We start from the raw sequence: 24,796 nt of genomic DNA on the forward strand, positions 1-24,796 counted from the left end.
AAAAGGTCAAAGATTCATTGGAATTCTATTTTCTTTTTCTTGTTATTTTTAAGTTGTCATTTTTCTGTAATATTAGTTGTGCTGTGTGTATATTTTCAGCCTGAGTTTTCTTTGTTCCTTACTACTAGATTTTGCCTTAAACTCATAATCCTGACTGCTTTTCACAATGTTCATTTTCCCATGGCAACAGAGATGCAAATGAATAATTCTGGTGTTACTGTGGGGAAGAAAAGAAGAACCTGTGTGTGACTCATACAAGAAAATCTGTTATTCAAGAATAAATATCGCAGCAGTAATAATAAAGGTCAGCGCTCCCATCTCACCCGTGGAAGTCAATGAGAGATACACACAGGTGGTTGAGGACAGGCTGTTAGTCCTCAGTGAGTGGTGAATCTTGTTGGTCAAGTGAATTGCCCTCATTTTTCTGTTAGAGGTTGTGGACTATTTTTCTTTACAAGGGAAGCACTTTATTTATTTATTTATTTATTCATTCATTTACTTATTTATTTATTTTGAGGGTAGAGCGTGTCATTGAAAGGTACCTGACCCAAAAAGATAAGTCTATCTAATGTGCTTGCTTACTGAAGCACAAACTTAAGCTCTCTCCTCCTATGATTATGAGAGTTCTTGGCCATTTCTACCCATCAGCTCACATTCCTGACATCAGCAGAAGTTCACTGATGCTTCAATGACCTAGACAAGAGCAGTAATTTTCTGCCCTGTGCAGTCTCTCAAAGGTTAAAAATTCTAATTGCTACTAAGGATTTCCTGCCAAAAGAGATGTTTAAAATCCTTATTGGAAGATCCACTTCACCGTGCACAGAGGAAGTGTATTCGTGCACAGAGGAAGTATTCATTCATTCTGTGAAACATAAACACTCACCCCTCCAGATTAGCCCGTGGTACATTTGTTCTTGGGAAGTTCGATGTGGATGAATCTTGTGAGACAGGGAAGCCATGTATGCTGTCCTGGGTGTTCTGTCTCAGGACTTTCTTCTGCTGACCAGGGCACTGCTATTCCATCATCTAGCATGCTGCTACAGCTGCAGAAGGCAGACAGAGATCTGATACATTCAGGGCACCCACATATATGAGGAAAATGGATGAAAGATCAAAGAACACCCTCCCATCACCACTCTTCCAGCATCACCAACATAGGATGCCATCTTATTTGAATATCGACTAGGGCTTGTGTAATTGTAGCTCATAAAGCAGGATCTTTTCCATAGATACATATTTTTCATAAGGTATATTTCTTCAGAATTTCTAGATTTGAATGATATAGCTGTGGCTATTCTGTTATTATTAGAAACTTAATCCAATCATTCTTTATTAAAAAAAGATTTCCATAGCAACACAGACACAAAACAAATTTCCTGGGTAGATATTATAATTTGTTTCAGATAATATAGAAATTCTATTGGAGTCATTATTTTAAAATTACAATTATTATACAGACTTTTTAATCATAGCATTAATATTAACAGTTTTAAAATGAATTCATGCCAAAAATACAATTTTATATCTTTCTATTAGACATAAGAGACAACAGACTTGTATCTACATAAGTAAAATTAAATCAGATGGTGATTTTTAATGAAATGTGTGTTTTTCTCCTAATCTTTTTCTTTTGGAGCAGTAGGGCTTTTTGTTTTGTTTTGTTTTTAATTTTACAAAATTGACCTATTATTACCCCAAGTATTTTCTTGATAACTTCTAATTCCAGAGCAATTTTGCTGTTCTTTAAAGACAATTAATCAGAATAGATTTTAACATTGTACAACACTCTAAACTTGTTTCCAGAGGAAGAAATATTCTTTGCATATCAAAAAAATTTTAACCTAAAATGTGATTAGCAAAAGCATGGATTAATTGTGTTTCCACTGATGTAAAGAAATCTTCATTGAACATTCCAGCCGATCAGCCACTGGATTAGTGCATAGGATAAATGCATCCACGGATGTTAACTGACGTCCTACATGTTCTCAGTAGAGTGTGTCAGATTCTGTTGGTATTTGCTCCACTAAACATAGGGTTGGGGTTTTTTGATAATAAAGTTTGGGGTGAAAGTCTTGAGACAGCCTAAGCTCATGAGGAAGCAAAAATGTAATCTGATTAGCAGGATTTGTATCTATGCATGGTAAATTATAGAAGATTGTGGTCTTTCCATGACTAATGCCCTAGAAAAGCTTCACAGATGAAAACTTTGATCGTTAACACGGATACTCTTTCATCTCTAAAACAGCTTAGTATATTACCTACCACAACTTTTCAACTTTTTAATTTCTAGGCAAGTAAAACATTAAAATGCATATTAACTAAACTTCAAACAGGTTTTTTTTAGATGTCACCTGAAAATCTTTTTGGATTACTCATTTCCAGTTATCATATCCTAGTCTGCAGGGGCTTATTAAAGAAGGATTTAAATGTAATAGGCACCAATGAGTTGGCAGAAATAGAACACAGAAAACTAGTCACATGATCACAGGATCGTGAAGTCTCTTGATCCAGAAATTATGTAACTGTACTGAACACAAAATAGCAAACTATTGTGGCACTTTTATTAATTTGAATATGATTCAAAATTTTTTAAAAAATTTTTATATGTTCAACTAATATCTCAAATAACATGAAAATACATTGTGGTTTTTCTAATCTTAGGAATCCACTGAAATTTCCTCTTAAGAAAATTTAGATATTCAAAACAATACACTTGAAGATTTAGCATTGATTGTATCATATTCTGTTTTTAGAATACAATTAGCTTGAGGTTAAAGTTAAATATTATAACATTGCAATTCTCAAAAAGAAAATGGAGATGTTTAGATTTGCATTACTCACTCTTACTTCAGCACCTCTTTTATACTTAGTACATAAAACTCTCCAAATGTAATATAAAAGTTTTAATTTCAGTTAACATTTAAAAATCAAAGTAATTATTGTTATTGCAGAAAAGAATCTGCATATTATGGTAGTAATTTTTAAGGTTTTCAACTCCTCAGGACTTTTCAATGATTTTGCTGTCATAGTATCTGTATGTGTGTTGGTCTTTCGTATATATTTTTAAATTGCGTTAATATAGACATTTATAAGTTAAGCTTTACAATAGCAAAAATGAACTAAATCACCTGTAAGTATGTCCCTTATCTAATTTCTGTGTTTTTGTATCTGAAAAGAAAATACCTAGACAGATGACTAATTTGCATATATTAAATAGGAAATACAGTGGCACTTAAATTCTGATTAGACAATGTGTATCTTTTTTATTTTAATATGTTTCCACAATATATACTAGAGAAAGCCTGTTTTTAAGTATGTCCCAGAACTGCTAAGTTCAACCTTATAGGATTCTCGTGAGTATCACTGAAATAACTACATGTAAAGTGCTTCAATTCAGTGCCCAGCAACCAGAGCCCAGTAGGCATGGCCACTATTATTTGTATTAAATATTTTAATCAACATAGATGAAGTGGACATGAAAATTATGTGATTAATTTGTTCACTGTAGAACCCAAAATCAAATTTAGCAACTGAGAAAATACTTCAATTATTAATATTAAAGTCCAGATGAATCTGGTAAAAATCTCCCAATAAGATGACAACGTTTGTTTCTAACCAGCAAATAAGAACATGGACTCTGATTTTAGATCAAGAAAATGCAGCATGTATTCTCAAAATAATCACAGATAATCTTCTAAGCAGGTAACTCCAAAATCCCTGAGGAGGCATTGTGTTCCTTTCTTCACTTGGTCTCCTCTGCATGCAGTGACAGGGGAGAAATCAGATACTGGGCTGGAGGATCACACCAACTTCAAGCCACCAAGGTCAAGGAGGCAACATCAGGCACCTTGGAAGCAGATCAATCCTTGGCAAAACTGAATTTCGTTTTAGCTAGAGCACCTTTTTATCTTTTACCTCATACTACACCAGTGGGTTCATAGGCCCCCCCCCTCTTATTTGCTCAAGACCCTGCTGTCTGCCAAGGCCCCCAGCCAAGATAAGAAAAGAGGGCCTGTGTCCTACACTCAGCCCCTACTGCTGTTCATTTTAAACTGCTTTGCAAACCTATCAGTGCTCTATAGAAGTTACCTCTCAGAGTCTCCCTTGGATTGCTTTTCAGCTACCAGTAAAATAATTTATGATAAGTTCTTCTTTGATGAGAACAGTTTGCTGTGCTTCCCAGCATAACTGGTATTCTGAAGACCTGTGTGGAATGGGGAAAAGAACATTAGAACCTAGGGAGTACCACATGTTCCTGTCATTGTGAAACTGATAGACTCTTGGAAGCAAGGGTGTGCCTTTGTTTACCCAGCAAAACCCAGCGCAGGGTCTGGCAAAATGTAGACAGACTCTCAATTGGAGTGAGCCTCTTGGGTTCAAGAGTAAGTACTTCTGGTTGAAAGTTTGAAGTATGATATCCTCCATACTTGCCTTATTCCCCCTGGACTGGTCTCAGGATTACCATGGAAACACACACATCAATCAAAGATCCACAATGAGTAAAACAACCCCGCCCAGCCACAGAGACTGCCAGTTGACTTGTGGGAGAAGTGAAGGAATGTTAAAAGTTCTTTTTCTTTTTCTTCTTCTTCCAGAGTGGTGAGATTTTGAAACTGAATGGTGCTCATGTCTGGAGGTGTTTTATACATTGTTTTTTTGTTTAGCTCATTCATGAAAAAAAAAAAGACAAGCATTGGATACAAAAAGTGCAATATTGAGTAAAAATAACATGCTTGGCTGGTGTACCGCTCTTTCCCCATTATATCTCCTGGTGTAATGGCCCTGCCCAGATCCTACGCAGAGTAAGACCCTAACAGGTTCTTTAGCCACAGGCACAGGATTTGGCATAAAGTAGGCACTCAATACATTTCTATCAAATGAATGCACCTGTACTAAGATACAGACAGAATGCAGATTTATGCTCAGCTCAATTAGAAATAAAATGAATATGTTTTTCATTACAAAGAAATTGATTCATGTTATATTGCCAAGCCAAATGTGTGAACTGAATGGACTTTACAATAGTCAAAATGTATATGGCTTCTATATACAGAGGCCACAGGCTAGGAGAAATTTCCCCAACAGGAATATTTTGTACTCTAGGATATTTTTCTTTTTTTTTTTTTTATTATACTTTAAGTTTTAGGGTACATGTGCACATTGTGCAGGTTAGTTACATATGTATACATGTGCCCTGCTGGTGCGCTGCACCAACTAACTCGTCATCTAGCATTAGGCATATCTCCCGATGCTATCCCTTCCCCCTCCCCCCACCCCACAACAGTCCCCAGAGTGTGATATTCCCCTTCCTATGTCCATGTGATCTCATTGTTCAATTCCCACCTATGAGTGAGAATATGCGGTGTTTGGTTTTTTGTTCTTGCGATAGTTTACTGAGAATGATGATTTCCAATTTCATCCATGTCCCTACAAAGGACATGAACTCATCATTTTTTATGGTTGCATAGTATTCCATGGTGTATATGTGCCACATTTTCTTAATCCAGTCTATCATTGTTGGACATTTGGGTTGGTTCCAAGTCTTTGCTATTGTGAATAATGCCGCAATAAACATACGTGCGCATGTGTCTTTATAGCAGCATGATTTATAGTCCTTTGGGTATATACCCAGTAATGAGATGGCTGGGTCAAATGGTATTTCTAGTTCTAGATCCCTGAGGAATCGCCACACTGACTTCCACAATGGTTGAACTAGTTTACAGTCCCACCAACAGTGTAAAAGTGTTCCTATTTCTCCACATCCTCTCCAGCACCTGTTGTTTCCTGACTTTTTAATGATTGCCATTCTAACTGGTGTGAGATGGTATCTCATTGTGGTTTTGATTTGCATTTCTCTGATGGCCAGTGATGATGAGCATTTTTTCATGTGTTTTTTGGCTACATAAATGTCTTCTTTTGAGAAGTGTCTGTTCACGTCCTTCGCCCAATTTTTGATGGGGTTGTTTGTTTTTTTCTTGTAAATTTGTTTGAGTTCATTGTAGATTCTGGATATTAGCCCTTTGTCAGATGAGTAGGTTGCGAAAATTTTCTCCCATTTTGTAGGTTGCCTGTTCACTCTGATGGTAGTTTCTTTTGCTGTGCAGAAGCTCTTTAGTTTAATTAGATCCCATTTGTCAATTTTGTCTTCTGTTGCCATTGCTTTTGGTGTTTTAGACATGAAGTTCTTGCCCATGCCTATATCCTGAATGGTAATGCCTAGGTTTTCTTCTAGGGTTTTGATGGTTTTAGGTCTAACATGTAAGTCTTTAATCCATCTTGAATTGATTTTTGTATAAGGTGTAAGGAAGAGATCTAGTTTCAGCTTTCTACATATGGATAGCCAGTTTTGCCAGCACCATTTCTTAAATAGGGAATCCTTTCCCCATTGCTTGTTTTTCTCAGGTTTGTCAAAGATCAGATAGTTGTAGATATGCAGTGTTATTTCTGAGGGCTCTGTTCTGTTCCATTGATCTATATCTCTGTTTTGGTACCAGTACCATGCTGTTTTGGTTACTGTAGCCTTGTAGTATAGTTTGAAGTCAGGTAGTGTGATGCCTCCAGCTTTGTTCTTTTGGCTTAGGATTGACTTGGCGATGCGGGCTCTTTTTTGGTTCCATATGAACTTTAAAGTAGTTTTTTCCAATTCTGTGAAGAAAGTCATTGGTAGCTTGATGGGGATGGCATTGAATCTGTAAATTACCTTGGGCAGTATGGCCATTTTCACGATATTGATTCTTCCCACCCATGAGCATGGAATGTTCTTCCATTTGTTTGTATCCTCTTTTATTTCCTTGAGCAGTGGTTTGTAGTTCTCCTTGAAGAGGTCCTTCACATCCCTTGTAAGTTGGATTCCTAGGTATTTTATTCTCTTGGAAGCAATTGTGAATGGGAGTTCACTCATGATTTGGCTCTGTTTGTCTGTTGTTGGTGTATAAGAATGCTTGTGATTTTTGTACATTGATTTTGTATCCTGAGACTTTGCTGAAGTTGCTTATCAGCTTAAGGAGATTTTGGGCTGAAACAATGGGGTTTTCTAGATATACAATCATGTCGTCTGCAAACAGGGACAATTTGACTTCCTCTTTTCCTAACTGAATACCCTTTATTTCTTTCTCCTGCCTAATTGCCCTGGCCAGAACTTCCAACACTATGTTGAATAGGAGTGGTGAGAGAGGGCATCCCTGTCTTGTGCCAGTTTTCAAAGGGAATGCTTCCAGTTTTTGCCCATTCAGTATGATATTGGCTGTGGGGTTGTCATAGATAGCTCTTATTATTTTGAAATACGTCCCATCAATACCTAATTTATTGAGAGTTTTTAGCATGAAGGGTTGTTGAATTTTGTCAAAGGCTTTTTCTGCATCTATTGAGATAATCATGTGGTTTTTGTCTTTGGCTCTGTTTATATGCTGGATTACATTTATTGATTTGCGTATATTGAACCAGCCTTGCATCCCAGGGATGAAGCCCACTTGATCATGGTGGATAAGCTTTTTGATGTGCTGCTGGATTCGTTTTGCCAGTATTTTATTGAGGATTTTTGCATCAATGTTCATGAAGGATATTGGTCTAAAATTCTCTTTTTTGGTTGTGTCTCTGCCCGGCTTTGGTATCAGAATGATGCTGGCCTCATAAAATGAGTTAGGGAGGATTCCCTCTTTTTCTATTGATTGGAATAGTTTCAGAAGGAATGGTACCAGCTCCTCCTTATACCTCTGGTAGAATTCGGCTGTGAATCCATCTGGTCCTGGACTCTTTTTTGTTGGTAAGCTATTGATTATTGCCACAATTTCAGATCCTGTTATTGGTCTATTCAGAGATTCAACTTCTTCCTGGTTTAGTCTTGGGAGAGTGTATGTGTCGAGGAATTTATCCATTTCTTCTAGATTTTCTAGTTTATTTGCGTAGAGGTGTTTGTAGTATTCTCTGATGGTAGTTTGTATTTCTGTGGGATCTGTGGTGATATCCCCTTTATCATTTTTTATTGCGTCTATTTGATTCTTCTCTTTTTCTTTATTAGTCTTGCTAGCGGTCTATCAATTTTGTTGATCCTTTCAAAAAACCAGCTCCTGGATTCATTAATTTTTTGAAGGGTTTTTTGTGTCTCTATTGCCTTCAGTTCTGCTCTGATTTTAGTTATTTCTTGCCTTCTGCTAGCTTTTGAATGTGTTTGCTCTTGCTTTTCTATTTCTTTTAATTGTGATGTTAGGGTGTCAATTTTGGATCTTTCCTGCTTTCTCTTATGGGCATTTAGTGCTATAAATTTCCCTCTACACACTGCTTTGAATGCGTCCCAGAGATTCTGGTATGTTGTGTCTTTGTTCTCGTTGGTTTCAAAGAACATCTTTATTTCTGCCTTCATTTCATTATGTACCCAGTAGTCATTCAGGAGCAGGTTGTTCAGTTTCCATGTAGTTGAGCGGTTTTGAGTGAGATTCTTACTCCTGAGTTCTAGTTTGATTGCACCGTGGTCTGAGAGATAGTTTGTTATAATCTCTGTTCTTTTACATTTGCTGAGGAGAGCTTTACTTCCAAGTATGTGGTCAATTTTGGAATAGGTGTGGTGCGGTGCTGAAAAAAATGTATATTCTGTTGATTTGGGGTGGAGGGTTCTGTAGATGTCTATTAGGTCCACTTGGTGCAGAGCTGAGTTCAATTCCTGGGTATCCTTGTTGACTTTCTGTCTCGTTGATCTGTCTAATGTTGACAGTGGGGTGTTAAGGTCTCCCATTATTAATGTGTGGGAGTCTAAGTCTCTTTGTAGGTCACTCAGGACTTGCTTTATGAATCTGGGTTCTCCTGTATTGGGTGCATATATATTTAGGATAGTTAGCTCTTCTTGTTGAATTGATCCCTTTACCATTATGTAATGGCCTTCTTTGTCTCTTTTGATCTTTGTTGGTGTAAAGTCTGTTTTATCAGAGACTAGGATTGCAACCCCTGCCTTTTTTTGTTTTCCATTTGCTTGGTAGATCTTCCTCCATCCTTTTATTTTGAGCCTATGTGTGTCTCTGCATGTGAGATGGGTTTCCTGAATACAGCACACTGATGGGTCTTGACTCTTTATCCAATTTGCCAGTCTGTGTCTTTTAATTGGAGCATTTAGTCCATTTACATTTAAAGTTAATATTGTTATGTGTGAATTTGATCCTGTCATTCTGATGTTAGCTGGTTATTTTGCTCGTTAGTTGATGCAGTTTCTTCCTAGTCTCAATGGTCTTTACATTTTGGCATGATTTTGCAGCGGCTGGTACCGGTTGTTCCTTTCCATGTTTAGCACTTCCTTCAGGAGCTCTTTTAGGGCAGGCCTGGTGGTGACAAAATCTCTCAGCATTTGCTTGTCTGTAAAGTATTTTATTTCTCCTTCGCTTATGAAGCTTAGTTTGGCTGGATATGAAATTCTGGGTTGAAAATTCTTTCCTTTAAGAATGTTGAATATTGGCCCCCACTCTCTTCTGGCTTGTAGGGTTTCTGCCAAGAGATCTGCTGTTAGTCTGATGGGCTTCCCTTTGAGGGTAACCCGATCTTTCTCTCTGGCTGCCCTTAACATTTTTTCCTTCATTTCAACTTTGGTGAATCTGACAATTATGTGTCTTGGAGTTGCTCTTCTCGAGGAGTATCTTTGTGGCGTTCTCTGTATTTCCTGAATCTGAACGTTGGCCTGCCTTGCTAGATTGGGGAAGTTCTCCTGGATAATATCCTGCAGAGTGTTTTCCACCTTGGTTCCATTCTCCCCATCACTTTCAGGTACACCAATCAGACGTAGATTTGGTCTTTTCACATAGTCCCATATTTCTTGGAGGCTTTGCTCATTTCTTTTTATTCTTTTTTCTCTAAACTTCCCTTCTCGCTTCGTTTCATTCATTTCATCTTCCATTGCTGATACCCTTTCTTCCAGTTGATCACATCGGCTCCTGAGTCTTCTGCATTCTTCACGTAGTTCTCGAGCCTTGGTTTTCAGCTCCATCAGCTCCTTTAAGCACTTCTCTGTATTGGTTATTCTAGTTATACATTCTTCTAAATTTTTTTCAAAGTTTTCAACTTCTTTGCCTTTGGTTTGAATGTCCTCCCGTAGCTCAGAGTAATTTGATCGTCTGAAGCCTTCTTCTCTCAGCTCGTCAAAGTCATTCTCCATCCAGCTTTCTTCCATTGCTGGTGAGGAGCTGCGTTCCTTTGGAGGAGGAGAGGCGCTCTGCTTTTTAGAGTTTCCAGTTTTTCTGTTCTGTTTTTTCCCATCTTTGTGCTTTTATCTACTTTTGGTCTTTGATGATGGTGATGTACAGATGGGTTTTTGGTGTGGATGTCCTTTCTGTTTGTTAGTTTTCCTTCTAACAGACAGGACCCTCAGCTGCAGGTCTGTTGGAATACCCTGCCGTGTGAGGTGTCAGTGTGCCCCTGCTGGGGGGTGCCTCCCAGTTAGGCTGCTCGGGCGTCAGGGGCCCACTTGAGGAGGCAGTCTGCCTGTTCTCAGATCTCCAGCTGCGTGCTGGGAGAACCGCTGCTCTCTTCAAAGCTGTCAGATAGGGACATTTAAGTCTGCAGAGGTTACTGCTGTCTTTTTGTTTGTCTGTGCCCTGCCCCCAGAGGTGGAGCCTACAGAGGCAGGCAGGCCTCCTTGAGCTGTGGTGGGCTCCGCCCAGTTGGAGCTTCCCGGCTGCTTTGTTTACCTAAGCAAGCCTGGGCAATGGCGGGCACCCCTCCCCCAGCCTCGCTGCCGCCTTGCAGTTTGATCTGAGACTGCTGTGCTAGCAATCAGCGAGACTCCGTGGGCGTAGGACCCTCCGAGCCACGTGTGGGATATAATCTCGTGGTGCGCCGTTTTTTAAGCTGGTCGGAAAAGCGCAGTATTCGGGTGGGAGTGACCCGATTTTCCAGGTGCGTCTGTCACCCCTTTCTTTGACTCAGAAAGGGAACTCCCTGACCCCTTGCGCTTCCCAGGTGAGGCAATGCCTGGCCCTGCTTCGGCTCGCGCACGGTGCGCGCACCCACTGACCTGCGCCCACTGTCTGGCACTCCCTGGTGAGATGAACCCGGTACCTCAGATGGAAATGCAGAAATCACCAGTCTTCTGCGTCGCCCACGCTGGGAGCTGTAGACAGGAGCTGTTCCTATTCGGCCATCTTGGCTCCTCCCTCTAGGATATTTTTCTTATCTCATTCTTCAGGTAAGACAGTCAGAGACAATTGTCCCCAAAGATATTTGCTTGTACCTTTTCATAGCTATTAATAATTTTTTGTTCGTGTGTCTTGCTGTCTCAACAAACGACAATCTCTTATGCCTCTTTCAACCCCTCATGGTGTCAAGCACAGAAATTTGCACATTCTAGGCCTTCAGTACAAGTTGAATTAATATTCTTGTTAGAGATGTACAAATGAATTTCTCTTAATTGAAATATATGCAAACTAGAACTGCTTGCCAAGTTCTAATTGGTAAAAAATGCCAAACGCTGCATGTATTTGGTTTGCTTTCTTTGAATACTGCCTGTATTTTTCAAACCCCTTGACACATTATAAAGCAAACCTTTAGCAAAAAGCAAATCAATTTATTTTAACAGAGACTCCTTAAGAATGCCTTTTGGGGGCATGAATGAATGATATAAAATGGGCATCTGCTCCCTATTATTTCCAGGTCGTGAAAATATCATTCAATTCCAATTCTATGCTTCCTGCGTGACCACCCAAATCAAAGCAGCAGTCTGACTTTACATTCCCATTTCAAACAGAGAATCATCTGTGGGAGGTAGGGAGATATGGTTGAATTAGATTAGGTCAAACTTTTATTTCACTTAAGAAAGGATGTACCAAATCTGCAAAGCAAAGGGCAGGGGTGAGGATAATCTGATTTGTTACTGTAACTTAATAATAAGTTTATTCAGACAGAAAGATAAAACAGCAGGTGGTCACTCAAATCGCAGGTGAAGATAGATGACTCACCATTACTGCAGCCAATATGACCCCCTTCCAAACACCCAATTTAGATCTGATTGGCATTACTTTAGAAAGCTAAGTCTAGGGTCAGATATAGGGCAGGTTCTCACTGGAATTTTCTAGTGCTCTCTAATATTACTGGTACATAGCTGGCCTAAGTAGCTTGTATTTATAAATCTGACAGCCTACTTATATGTTGCCTTCAAAGAGGTACAATTATTGCAAGATAGCGCCATTATAGGGAAAAAAAAAAGGAGAACAATAATTTATCAATCATGAGGCCCAGAAGGTAAACACAATGCCTAGAACCTCAATTCAATCAGCAAAAGCCCAAAGGATATCATCAGCAGACCTAAAAGAACTGAATGTTTATCTTTCTATTCCTTTGTTTGTGAGGGTGTTTAGTATTATATGCTGCAGGGAGCAATGTGTGTAACGTGGTGATATAGGCAGGTGGTAATTCTGTATTTTATTTTCTTTTGTTTTCCCTTTCTGTTGTTGTTGTTTCTTTGTTTAGACAGGGTCTGGCTCTGTTGCCCAGGCTGGAGTGTAGTGGCATGGTCTAGGCTCACCGCAGCCTCTGCCTCCCAGGCTCAACATCCTCCCACCTCAGCCTCCCGTGTAGCTGGGACTATAGGAACATGCCACCAGGCCCAGCTAATTCTTTTATTTTTTTAATAGAAACAGAGTTTTGCCATGTTGCCCAAGCTGGTCTCAAACTGCTGAGCTCAAACAATTCACCCACTTCAGTCTCCCAAAGTGCTGGGATTACAAGTGTGAACGACCGTGCCCGGCCTAATTCTGTATTTCCTACTTAGGCATTGCCACTTTTGTTTTGATTTGTTAAAACCTACCTCCATCCTTCCTTCTGGGTGGGTTCGTGGTCTCGCTGGCTCAGGAGTGAAGCTGCAGACCTTTGCGGTGAGTGTTACAGCTCTTAAGGCAGCGCGTCTGGAGTTGTTGGTTCCTCCCAGTGGGCTCGTGGTTTTGCTGGGCTCAGGAGTGAAGCTGCAGATCTTTGCGGTGAGTGTTACAGCTCATAAAAGCAGCGTGAACCCAAAGAGTGAGCAGTAGCAAGATTTATTGCAAAGAGCGAAAGAACAAAGCTTCCACAGTGTGGAAGGGGACCTGAGCGGGTTGCCAATGCTGGCTCTGGCAGCCTGCTTTTATTCTCTTATCTGGCCCCACCCACATCCTGCTGATTGGTAGAGCCCAGTGGCCTGTTTTGTCAGGGCACTGATTGGTGCGTTTACAATCCCTGAGCTAGATACAAAGGTTCTCCAGGTCCCCATCAGATTAGTTAGATACAGAGTTTCGACACACAGGTTCTTCAAGGCCCCACCAGAGCAGCTAGATACAGAGTGTCGGTTGGTGCATTCACAAACCTTGAGCTGAACACAGGGTGCTGATTGGTGTGTTTACAAACCTTGAGCTAGATACAGAGTGCCGATTGGTGTATTTACAATCCCTGAGCTAGACATAAAGGCTCTCCACGTCCCCACCAGAGCAGCTAGATACAGAGTGTGGATTGGTGCACTCACAAACCTTGAGCTAAACACAGGGTGCTGATTGGTGTATTTACAATCCCTGAGCTAGACATAAAGGTTCCCCAAGGCCCCACCAGAGCAGCTAGATACAGAGTGTCCATTGGTGCACTCACAAACCTTGAGCTAAACACAGGGTGCTGATTGGTGTATTTACAAACCTTGAGCTAGATATAAAGGTTCTCCACATCCCCATCAGATTAGTTAGATACAGAGTTTCGAACACACAGGTTCCCCAAGGCCCCACCAGAGCAGCTAGATACAGAGTGTCAATTGGTGCACTCACAAACCTTGAGCTAAACACAGGGTGCTGATTGGTGTATTTACAATCCCTGAGCTAGACATAAAGGTTCCCCAAGGCACCACCAGAGCAGCTAGATACAGAGTGTCCATTGGTGCACTCACAAACCTTGAGCTAAACACAGGGTGCTGATTGGTGTGTTTACAATCCCTGAGCTAGATATAAAGACTCTCTACATCCCCACCAGACTCAGGAGCCCAGCTGGCTTCACCCAGTGGATCCCGCACCGGGGCTGCAGGTGGAGCTGCCTGCCAGTCCTGTGTCGTGCGCTCGTACTCCTCAGCCCTTGGGTGGTCGATGGGACTGGGTGCCGTGGAGCAGGGGGTGGTGTTCGCCGGGGAGGCTCGGGCTGCACAGGAACCCATGGAGGCGGGGGAAGGCTCAGGCATGGCGGGCTGCAGGTCCGGAGCCCTGCCCCGCAGGAAGGCAGCTAAGGCCCGGCGAGAAATGGAGCACAGCGCCGGTGGGCTGGCACTGCTGGGGGACCCAGTACACCCTCCGCAGCTGCTGGCCCGGGTGCTAAGCCCCTCACTGCCCGGGGCCAGCAGGGCTGGCCGGCTGCTCTGAGTGCGGGGCCCTCCAAGCCCACGCCCACCCGGAACTCCAGCTGGCCCGCAAGCGTCGTGCGCAGCCTGGGTTCCCGCTCGCGCCTCTCCCTCCACACCTCCCCGCAAGCTGAGGGAGTGGGCTCCAGCCTTGGCCAGCCCAGAAAGGGGCTCCCACAGTGCAGTGGTGGGCTGAAGGGCTCCTCAAATGCTGCCAAAGTGGGAGCCCAGGCAGAGGAGGTGCCAAGAGCAAGCGAGGGCTCTGAGGACTGCCATCATGCTGTCACCTCTCACTAGGCTGTATCATTTAGGTTTGTGTAAGTGTATCCCATGATGTTTGCACAATGATGAAATCACCTAAGGATGCATCTCTCAGAATGTATCCCTGTCATTATCAACATACAGAGATGTTTATTAGTTTTCTATAGCTGCTACAGTAAGTTACCACAAATATAATGGATTAAAACAACACAAAGTTATTTTATTACAATTGCACATGTCAGAAGTCTGACACTGGTTCCATTAGATTAAAATGAGGCATCAACAGAGCTGTGTTCCTTCCTGAAGGGGAATCCATTTCTTTGCCTCCTGCATCTTCTAGGAGCTATCTGCAATCCTTGGCTTATGACCTCTTCTTCCATCTTCAAATGCTGCAAGGCTGGTCAGGTCCTTTTCATATCATACCGCTCTGACCTTCTCTTCTGCCTTTCTCTTTGACACTTAAAGGCCCCTGTGATTACATTAGACCCACCTGGATAATCCAGGATACTATCCTTATTTAAAAGTCAGTTAATTAACCATCTTAATTCTATAAGCAACTTTAACTCTCCTTTGCCACATATGGTAGCATATTCACAAACTCTGAGGATTAAGATGTGGACATCATCAGAGGCCTTTTTTCTGCCTATCACAAGAAGCATTATGAAAATAATTGCTATGTTTCCCTCTTTCAAAATAACTATGGTTTAAATTGTGGAGCATACGGTACCATTTGAGTTGTGAGTAATTTTGGGTGCTAATAAATTCTGCTATAATAGTTGTCCATAGCCATAGTCAAATGTTTTGTTAGAGTATAATTTTCTGAAAATTAAAAATAGGACTTTCCTTGAAATTTAAGATAAACACATGTCAAATATTTCATTCAACTTATTAATTATTAAAGAAACCATGATTCTAAGACTGGTTCCAAGGAATATATGAGGAACAGAGATGTATAATCAATCAAACAAACAATGTTGAAATAATAATAGTAAGCAATAAGTAATAATAATAAGAAGCAAAACTGTTTAATGTCCCATGTGATAATAAAACAATAACCTTTGGGGTTATTCTTTTCTACCAGGCAGAAATCTACTAGTTAAAATGTAGCATTCCAGTGTCTGCACTTTGCATTCTTTTAGACAATTTTTTAATCCATGGAAGAACCTGTACAAACAATTACATTGAAAAGAACTGCATTCATTCCCTTGCTTTCCAAGTTTTGAATAATTTTTCTTAATATTTTAGAATAAATTCTGAAAGGAGAATTATGGGATTAAAAGTAAAATTTAAATTACTGAATTATTTTAACGTTATAATTTACTTTTGAAAACTATTACATTTTTAGATGATGATTTATAGCATTTGTCTTCCTTGGATTTAAGATTAGGGATAAAACACTGGTTTTGTGATGCTATTTTACCATATTTAATTTATAATTATTTGCCTTAAAGGGCTTTTTTCTCCCAAATATTAACATAATAATATATGTGACATGCTTTTTTAGCACTTTAAAAATAAATCACTTAGGACAATGTTACTCAAAGAATTTTGACTTATCGTAAGGGTTTTTTTTCATGTTACTCTGAGGGTATTAGCTGTAGTTTTGTATATTTTTAATGTCTGGAATTTTAAAAGATACAAAACTACAGCCAATACTATAAATTGTGTTGCAATTTTGCAACACAAATCAGAGATTATCAGAAATAAAATTAAGCAATACCCATTATGTTCTCAGAATTAAAATTTTTCCATTAGTTTTATTGTTTCTTCAGAATTATATTTGCCATGTATTGAGTTTCTGAATTATGCAGTCATTTTCCTGGATTTTCATTAGCTTTTCTGAAATGCTTAGTAAATTACCGTGAAACTAGCTTATAGAAGCAATTACTAGTGAATTCTTAGCCTTCTTTGCTCATGCAACAACAGTGTTCCCTATTAAATATGTTAATAACTACTTTACCTATTTATAGGCACATATTTTAGTGTTATCTTCTGAAATAATGCTTATACCTTTAAGAATGGACCCATATTCACAAGTCCTTTTGGTGCCTTTTTTTGGTTATCCATGATGGTAGGTACCAAAACATTCAGTTACTTAGTTTTTAGAAAGACTTCTGGGCTTTGTTTGTTTGTTTTTAACTATGGCAATAATCTGTGTGCAGTTAAAATTCTGCATATTATAGTATAGAAAGCTGAAAATAAAAGTGGCTTTTAAAATAGCTAATCATAGTCTCTAAAGTAAAAGGAATTCACAAACGGTCAGTAGGGTGAATTGGTGGTCGTTAGGGACCCAGCATTCCATAATCCTACCCTGAGTTCCTTCTTCAAGGCCATCTTATTGTCCAAGATGCTGGTTCTTAGGACAGTCCACCAAAAACTTAAACTTGTATGTTATTGTCTAAAATTTACCTGAAGCAATGTAATTTTTTTTGGTTAGTTACATTATTGCTACCCAGAATAAAATCTGTAAAAGAAGGGAAAAATGGGTATTCAGTGGCAATGAACAGTTTCTGCCACACTTATTTAATTATTTAAATAATTAGAAACTGTCAGGGAACTGACAGGGAACTCAAATGAAAGTCAAAATTTCTGAATATCAAGTCCACCTACTATTAACCAGGAGTTTTTCTCAGTTGGGTTACCTAAATTTTCAGTTTCAGATCATCACCTCTGACTTAATTATTTCTTTGGTTTCATTCAGTTCAGAAATTCAATAATCTTATACTGCAATTTATATTTAGTCTAAGACACAAATGGTGTTTAGATTTAACTGCTATCATATAGGCCTCTGGTATGCTCAAGACATAAATTGAGAACTTCTTGGAGAAATATTTGAGCACACAGAGTGCCACTTGCTGTCTCACTGACAAAAATGTGACACTTTCAAAAGCCTGTGGGTAAGCCTCAAAGCAGAAATATCTATTTAAAATTATACCTCCTGCCTATTATTGAGCTGAGACACTGAATGCTTCCCTTCATCTGAAACTTTAGGGACTATTTGCATATTAGAAGCATAAATCTTAACTAATCCAGCAGGAGGGAAAGTATTTATTTTGTACTGAGAAAACTTTGTTTCAGGCGGAGAGAAGATATTCGAGTGATGATTGTCATCTTTTATATGCCTTGTAACTGTGATAGATGGTCTTGAGCTTCAGTGATTCATAATGGCATTTGGAGGCATGCAAAAAAAGCAGCTAATTCAAATGAACGAGTCAGTAAAACATCACAGCAAATGTAGGTCGCAGAAAACTGTGGAAATCTAACAGAAGGGCAGTGTGTTGCCAATGAATATATTTGAGGACAGTAAGAGAAAACTATTTCTACACTCGTCACTGGCTCCAAATAAAATGGTGATTTTATCTTTTCTACTGCAGCCTCCCAGTGGGACAACCTTCCTCTCTCCATTCCTTTTACCTCCTAAACCTCCTCTCCCCACAGAGCCAAACGGCTTTATACTTGCTCCCTCTTCAACAGTCAAATCTTCTTAATATTCAGAGGAGGAAAATGTGACCCAAAGGAGATTCATGACAACCCAAGGGGTAGGTTATTGGCAGTACAGAGATTAGAAATCCAATTTTACTGGATTTCCAATCCACTTTCAATTGCATTACTGTGTTCTTTAATAATTCCTATTAAATTGTGCGCTTTACAAATTTAGGTGTTGCATTAGTAGCTAACCTGAGGCCAGCATCTGGACTCCTCCCACTGACTCTTTAGCACCACCCTCTGTACATCTTGTCCTCACAAATGGGTTTTCATTGTAAGGACAAAGAAGGCTTCACAGAATGTGTGAGAGAGACAAGTAGAGGGACATAGGACTCCCCAGAAAAGAACCCACGAAATTACAACATATGGTGACTTCTTGTCATGAGGATAAGCCAGTTCAGGCTTTATGGATCAATTATTATTTCATTCTTTCTTTCAAATAGCTTTTGAACACATACTATGTACCATCAACTATGCAAGGTGCTGAAGATTCAAGGGGAAGAAAATCAGTTCTTCCCATCTTTCAGTCGTGTTAGTCTTGGGCAACTGAGTAGATAGATGTGCCCCTTTCTGAAATAGAAAAGACTGTATGAGGAGCAAAAATGCAGGACAAGAGCAAGTATCTACCAGAGTGAGAGATACCCTAGACTCTCAACCAATAACTACCTCCTTTGCCATGTTCCTTCCTGTCTTTGCATTACTTAGGAAGTGAAGTTCCAAACAGGATAGTTTAGATGTCAGGTTGTAATGCTAGGTCAGCTCAGAAAACCCTGGAATCAGGACCTGTCATGTGAAATTGATGACTGCCCCAGATCCCTTTCCATCTCAAAACACCTTTCCGATTGACCTGTCAGTTACCTGAGTCACATCATTAGTGGTATTGCTTCTGCAATGTCATTGTCTACTGAAGGCCTTATTATAATAAACATATGTAAGTTATTCAGAAAAAAACATTTGAACAAGTTAGTCTCTGTTCTAGTTTCCTAGGGCTGCTGCAACAAAGTACCACAAACTTTGCTGCTTAAAACAATGCAATTTCATGTATCATAGTTCTAGAAGTTAGAAATCTAAAAATAAGGTGTTGGCAGGTCATGTTTCTTCCAAAACCCCTAGATAAGGATCTTTCTTCCCTTTTCCGGTTCTGGTAGTTGCAAGTGGTTTTCAGCTTGTAACAGCATAACTCCAGTCTCTGCCTCTGATGTCACATGGGGTTCTTCCCTTATGTATCAGTAAATATTCTCTTTTTATAAGGACCACATGCTGCATTGTCATGCTACATTTATTGCCCATTCTAATCCAGTCTGATCTCATGTTAACTGATTGCATCTGCAAAGACCCTATTTCCAAATGAAAACATAATCTACAGTAATGGGCTGTCCTAGTCAGCCAGCCTGCCCTAACAAAATGCCATAGACTGGGCAGCTCATAAACAACAGAAATTTATTTCTCACAGTTCTAGAGACTGAAAGTCCAAGATAAGGGTACCAACATGATTGGGTTCTGGTGAGAGCCCTCTATCAGGTTGCAGACTACTGACTTATTGTATCCTCACACGGCACAAAAATCCCATGAGACCTCTCTGTGGGATCCCTTTTATAAGAGCTCTAATCCCCTTCACGAAGGCCCACTTTCATGACATAATTACCTCCCAAAAGCTCCACTTTGTGGGGGACATGAAATTCAGTCCATAACATGAGTGTTAGAACTTCAACTTATCTTTTGGAGAGAAACAGTTTTTATGAAGTGTAGGGGCAGGATGAGAGAGAAAGAGTAGGGTGAAGGCACCTAGAATGAAGTCGATATGGCAGGCTCAAGTAAGGCGTAACGACAGACAATCCTTGTTCAAATAGGGGACTATATACATACATCAGGCATTGGAGGGAAGCACCAAAAGAATACCCCAGAAAAAGTACTGAGGGGGATAAAGAAGACAAACTTCACCTAACTCATAAGTTTGCCTGAGCCAGAAAATAAATGAACTTTAGAAGTAGAGTTTTGCAATTTAAAGTAAATTAAGTCAATGAATAATTTCCTCGGAAAATTGTCTTTGGCCCACTCACAGCTCTTTTATGGCTTATACCAGCTTTTTCATGGGAAAAATTAACACTTTAGACGAGTTGAATCCATACCACTTAAGTTCCCTTTAAATAATCAAGCAAGGTTAAAATGAAAGTATTCATGGTAATAGAATCTGCCACCAGGGGATTATAGCTTACTAAGAAAACTATGACTAATACCATTCATTGACTACCCTTTACCTTCCCAAGAGTAATACGGTAAAATTGCAGTAGGGAGGATTTAAGGCAGACAATAAAAATGTTCCCAGTACAATTTTTTTTTTTTCAGTATTGCTGCATCATCTTTTCTTCAGTGAGGTTAAGGAATTGGAAAGAGATTATCAGAAAGGGTTGAAGTAAAATGATACCCTACTTCATTCAGTCGTAAATATTTCTTGATTTACCCAATATCTTTCCCACCATGAATATTCTTATTCTTTGCTTCTCAGCACAAACCAATAGTTGCTTTTTCAATAAATAGCTCTTACAGCCTTGAGAACCTCACCTCATAATGGTATTATAGTTAAGGTCCGTGCAGCAGACCCCCTTCAAGACAAGGAATCCTCTTCTTTGGGACTCTCTTAGATGAAGGCTAAAGTGACCCTTTAAAATGAGACCCCTCTCTGGAAAATTGCATCAGGACAGCATGATTGAGGCCTTGTTTGTTGAGCCGAATATCAGATAAGTAAGCTATATTTATCAAGTTATCTTTCCCCTCATGAGCTTCATTGTACTTTTGCTTTCTTGGCTCTTGACATTCTCCATGTTTCCCACTCGGTTCAGGGATCCAGCTGACAGTAGCCCATTTTCTATTGTTTGGGAGCATGTCTTGAGTTTCCCAAAGTGGGAGGATTGCCTCCGGGCTGTTATTGCCATTTATTGAGATTGGGATGATGCCCTAGTTCTGACAGAACAGTCCTGGTTTATGTTCAGCTGGTGATTCATTATGACCTAGATCATTTTCTACCATATTTGTTCATATTCAATCTTCCCTCATTTTAAAATAAGGACAAAATACCCAAGTATATTTCAGGCAACTTGTCAGGATATCAAAAAAATGGTTTCCTATTTTCTGAAATTCTGGCAGATGATGTCAATAGCACCAGCTAGTGCCATAAGTATGTACAGTTTATCTGGGAGACCACCCTGGAGTAGGAACCAGGAACCCATGGAAGATACTGCTAAAAGGTTCTCTGAAGCAGTAAAGTGGGGATGGCAAGGATTTTCAAGCCACATAAACTGGGTTTGGATCCTGCTTCTTCCACTCTTCACTTGGGAAAGTTACATAACTTTCCATTCCTCAGTATCTTAATCTGGAAATTGTGGTTTATTAAATCTGCTCCACTGAGTTGTTGTTAGACAGTATTCCTCAAGACATGGTCCTCAGGCTGTCAATGGCATAATCACAGGGGTTGCTTGCTAAGGCAGATTACTAGACCCCAGAGCTAAAGATCTGATTGATAAATCTGGAATGAGGCCTAGAACTCTGACATATTAGCATACATTTCAGATGATTACCTGCTAAGCTTAGAGAACTGAAGCAATGAGACTTAAGTGTAAATTGCTTAGTACATAGTAGGAGTACAACAAAATAGATCTATCCCTGGACAGATAATCAGTTCCTTGAAAGCAGGTTGGTGTGTGTTCACTGTTGTATCCCCAATAGTCCAATGCCTTGGCACAAATCAGATGTTCCATAAATGTTCATTGATGTGAATGGTTAGAAATCACTAGTCAGAGCTGAAAGCAAAGACCAAAGACCGAAATGGTCAGGGAATGTTTGGTTCAAGTAAAATAGGAAACAGAAGCAAGATACACCATCAGAAAATAAGCAAGATTGCGGGCTGCAGTTCAATTTTTCCAGATATCAGCATTAGTACAGAAGAGCAGCCAGCAGGTGTCAGACAGAGAGAAGCTGTTGGGAAGGCAGCAGAAAAAATAAGTTAGAGAATATAATGAAGACTGTAGTGGGAAGGGACCAGGCAGGGAGGCAATGTAAGGCTCTGGCAATCAGGACAAAAGTGTCCACAAAGTCTAAAGAGAGAGACAACACTAACTGGAAAACAGAGACCTTGCCCTGAGTGTCCAAAGCAGAAAGTTTGAGCACCTGGATGAGTTTGGGACTATGTGAGCAGATTCTGGTAGAAAAATCTAGGTAGTTTCAAGGATGGCACTAGACAAAGTCAAAACTAAAAACATAACAAAGGAAAGTGGCAGAATCCCTAGTTCTGTGATGAAATCAGATAAACTGAGTGGACCAATAAAATCAAAATTTTGGTTCTAAATCAGTATGGAGATCTCCTACAGAAGTGAACCTATTAGGACTGTTTCATACACTCTGGTATAGGCCTAGAGATATATAATTAATATTTTATAACTAGAGCTAACATGGTTGTTATTGGAATCATAAACAGCAATTACATCCTTATGTGCAACATTTCCTGACAAAGATATTCTTTGGCTACACACACATACTTGAAGACAAATTTAGACCAAGACGACATTATTTCAAAAATAATAATGAATTGGGCATGTGAAAATTACCTTACATATTTGAGAAATACACTTGATGTGTGCATATGTAAAACTTTATTCCTCTTTCATTTTTACATTGATTACCTCAGACATTATGCAGAACAGTGTGTAGATCCATTTTTTGAATTCTAACATAATATAGTTTTCTAGGGCATTATTTACACATGGTTGTGCTTTCCCTGTACCTGAATTATAGCCTTATATCTTATTATGCATGTGAAATATGTAGACAGCAATTAGCCCAGCAATTCTGTGTATTAATTACTTGCCTTTTAGAAAGTAACACGTCTGCAATCTGCAAAGAGAGCCACAAAAGGAATTCTATGGCAATACAAGAATTTGTGTGTTTTTACAGATAATTCCATTACATAGAGTCATTCATGAAGAATAAATGGCAAGGAAAAATAGGATTTATCAGGGTAAAGCCCTAAGGGTTGAAGAAAACACAGGAAAATCCAATTAGAACTGCAGGGAGTTGGTTCAATCTCTTAATCGGCACTGCAGCACAGCAGATTAATATTATTGCCTACTATTTAAACTTTATTACTCCATTTTTCTGTCTGTGGTCCTCTGTTTTGCCAGCCCACCTTGAAAAGATGGCAGGCAGAACCATATAATACTTTTTATGGCTTTGGCAACAGCACTGTTTTATGGTTTGAAAGATAAGTACCATTCTAGAAATGATGAGGTGAGGAAGCAGGCGACACTTTAGCTTGTTTTATAAGCCAGAGTGTAAGGCTGTTTGCCCTGCATACTAATCACAAAAACCATCAGCACCAGCACTTTGCCAGCTTCTACTGACTGACAGCAAAATTTACAGCAGTCATTTTTCTATAGAATTATCCTCGTAAAGTTAGAGGCATCTGGAGACAATGACTACAGCAAAGACTCCAAATAGGTCTTGGTCTTGGGTTCCAGTTATGACACAGACTTACCAGATGATCTTGAGCACTCAATTTTTGGTGTCATGAACAATAAGTTTATTAAAAGCCAGATTCTTAGATAAGTGGTACTTAAATAAAAATACATTAATTTTTTTTTTTTCTAAAAACTGGGGCATATGAGTTTCCTAGGGCTGCTGTAACAAACTGGGTTGCTTAAACAAGAGAAATTTATTCTCTCAAAGTTCTGAGGCTAAAGTCCAATGTAAAGTTGCTTGCAGGGCCATGCACCCTTTTAAGCTTCTAGGAAAGAATCCTTTCTTGCTTCTTCCTAGCTTTGGGTGGCTTCCGGTAATCTCTGCTGTTCCTTGATATGTAGCTGCGTCATTCCAATCTCTTCCTCCATTATCACATGGACTTCTCTGTGTCTCTGTGTCGGATCTGAATGTTGCTCATGTTTTTTGTTTTGTTTTTCATTTTATAAAGACATCTGTCATTAGATTTTGGCCCTCTTCTAATCCAGTATAATACCATCTTAATTTCACTAATATCTGAGAAGATCCTATTTACAAATAAGTTTCTGAGTTTCCTTGCAGATATAAATTTTGGGGGGAATCTATTCAACCAGCTTCAGTGGGAAATCACATAGCCCTGAATCTTTGAGTATTTTAAGATAAGTAGCTGTGAGCTGTGTGTAAATCATGAGTGTTTCTATTAATGAGTTATTGCGTGTATATACTATACACAATCATGCGGTCTGTGATTTTATGGTATGTTAATTTATTCCACAAACATTTATTTTACCTGAAACCTCTTAGATAGTTATAGTAAAAGCATGTTGTATATTATTTTCCTAAGTTTATTTTGCAAATACTTCAACTAACAAAATAATTCTAGAATTAAGAGTTTATTTTTTACTTTATATAGATATTTGGTAGGCAAATGTTAATCTTGGTTAGAAAAGTTAGAAACTAAACATAAGTTTTCCAAACTTTTATCCCCACCACAAATCAATGCACACTTTATTTTATATAGTAAATGGGTGTTGTATATTTCTCACAAATCAAATCATCTCTTATTTCACAATCAACATGGTTCTCTGAGCTAATCATTTTTAGAATGAAAGATTCCTAGGTTAGGTTTGGGGTTTATTTTGCATTGACACAAAATCTGATTAGATTCAGCTCAGTCAATATATCTGGCAAAATAAGATTCCTGTTTGGGCAAGCAAAGTTTTCTTTTCTCTGAGTTTGCAGTTCTCT

The 24,796-nt window shown here is 39.2% G+C and overlaps 1 protein-coding gene and 1 long non-coding RNA gene across 10 annotated transcripts in view; both read left to right on the top strand.

Moving 5' to 3' along the window:
• LOC107970842 (uncharacterized) overlaps nt 1-4,743 on the top strand; it is a 71,372-nt gene extending 66,629 nt beyond the window's left edge. The window contains exon 2 of the long non-coding RNA XR_001713798.4: nt 191-4,743. This is a non-coding gene — a long non-coding RNA (uncharacterized LOC107970842). The remainder of the gene's footprint in view (nt 1-190) is intronic.
• Nucleotides 1-24,796, top strand: part of NLGN1 (neuroligin 1) — a 905,219-nt gene that overhangs the window by 810,470 nt on the left and 69,953 nt on the right. The window lies entirely within an intron of this gene.

Source organism: Pan troglodytes, chromosome 2 (assembly GCF_028858775.2).
Source record: "Pan troglodytes isolate AG18354 chromosome 2, NHGRI_mPanTro3-v2.0_pri, whole genome shotgun sequence".
Lineage (NCBI taxonomy): Eukaryota > Metazoa > Chordata > Mammalia > Primates > Hominidae > Pan > Pan troglodytes.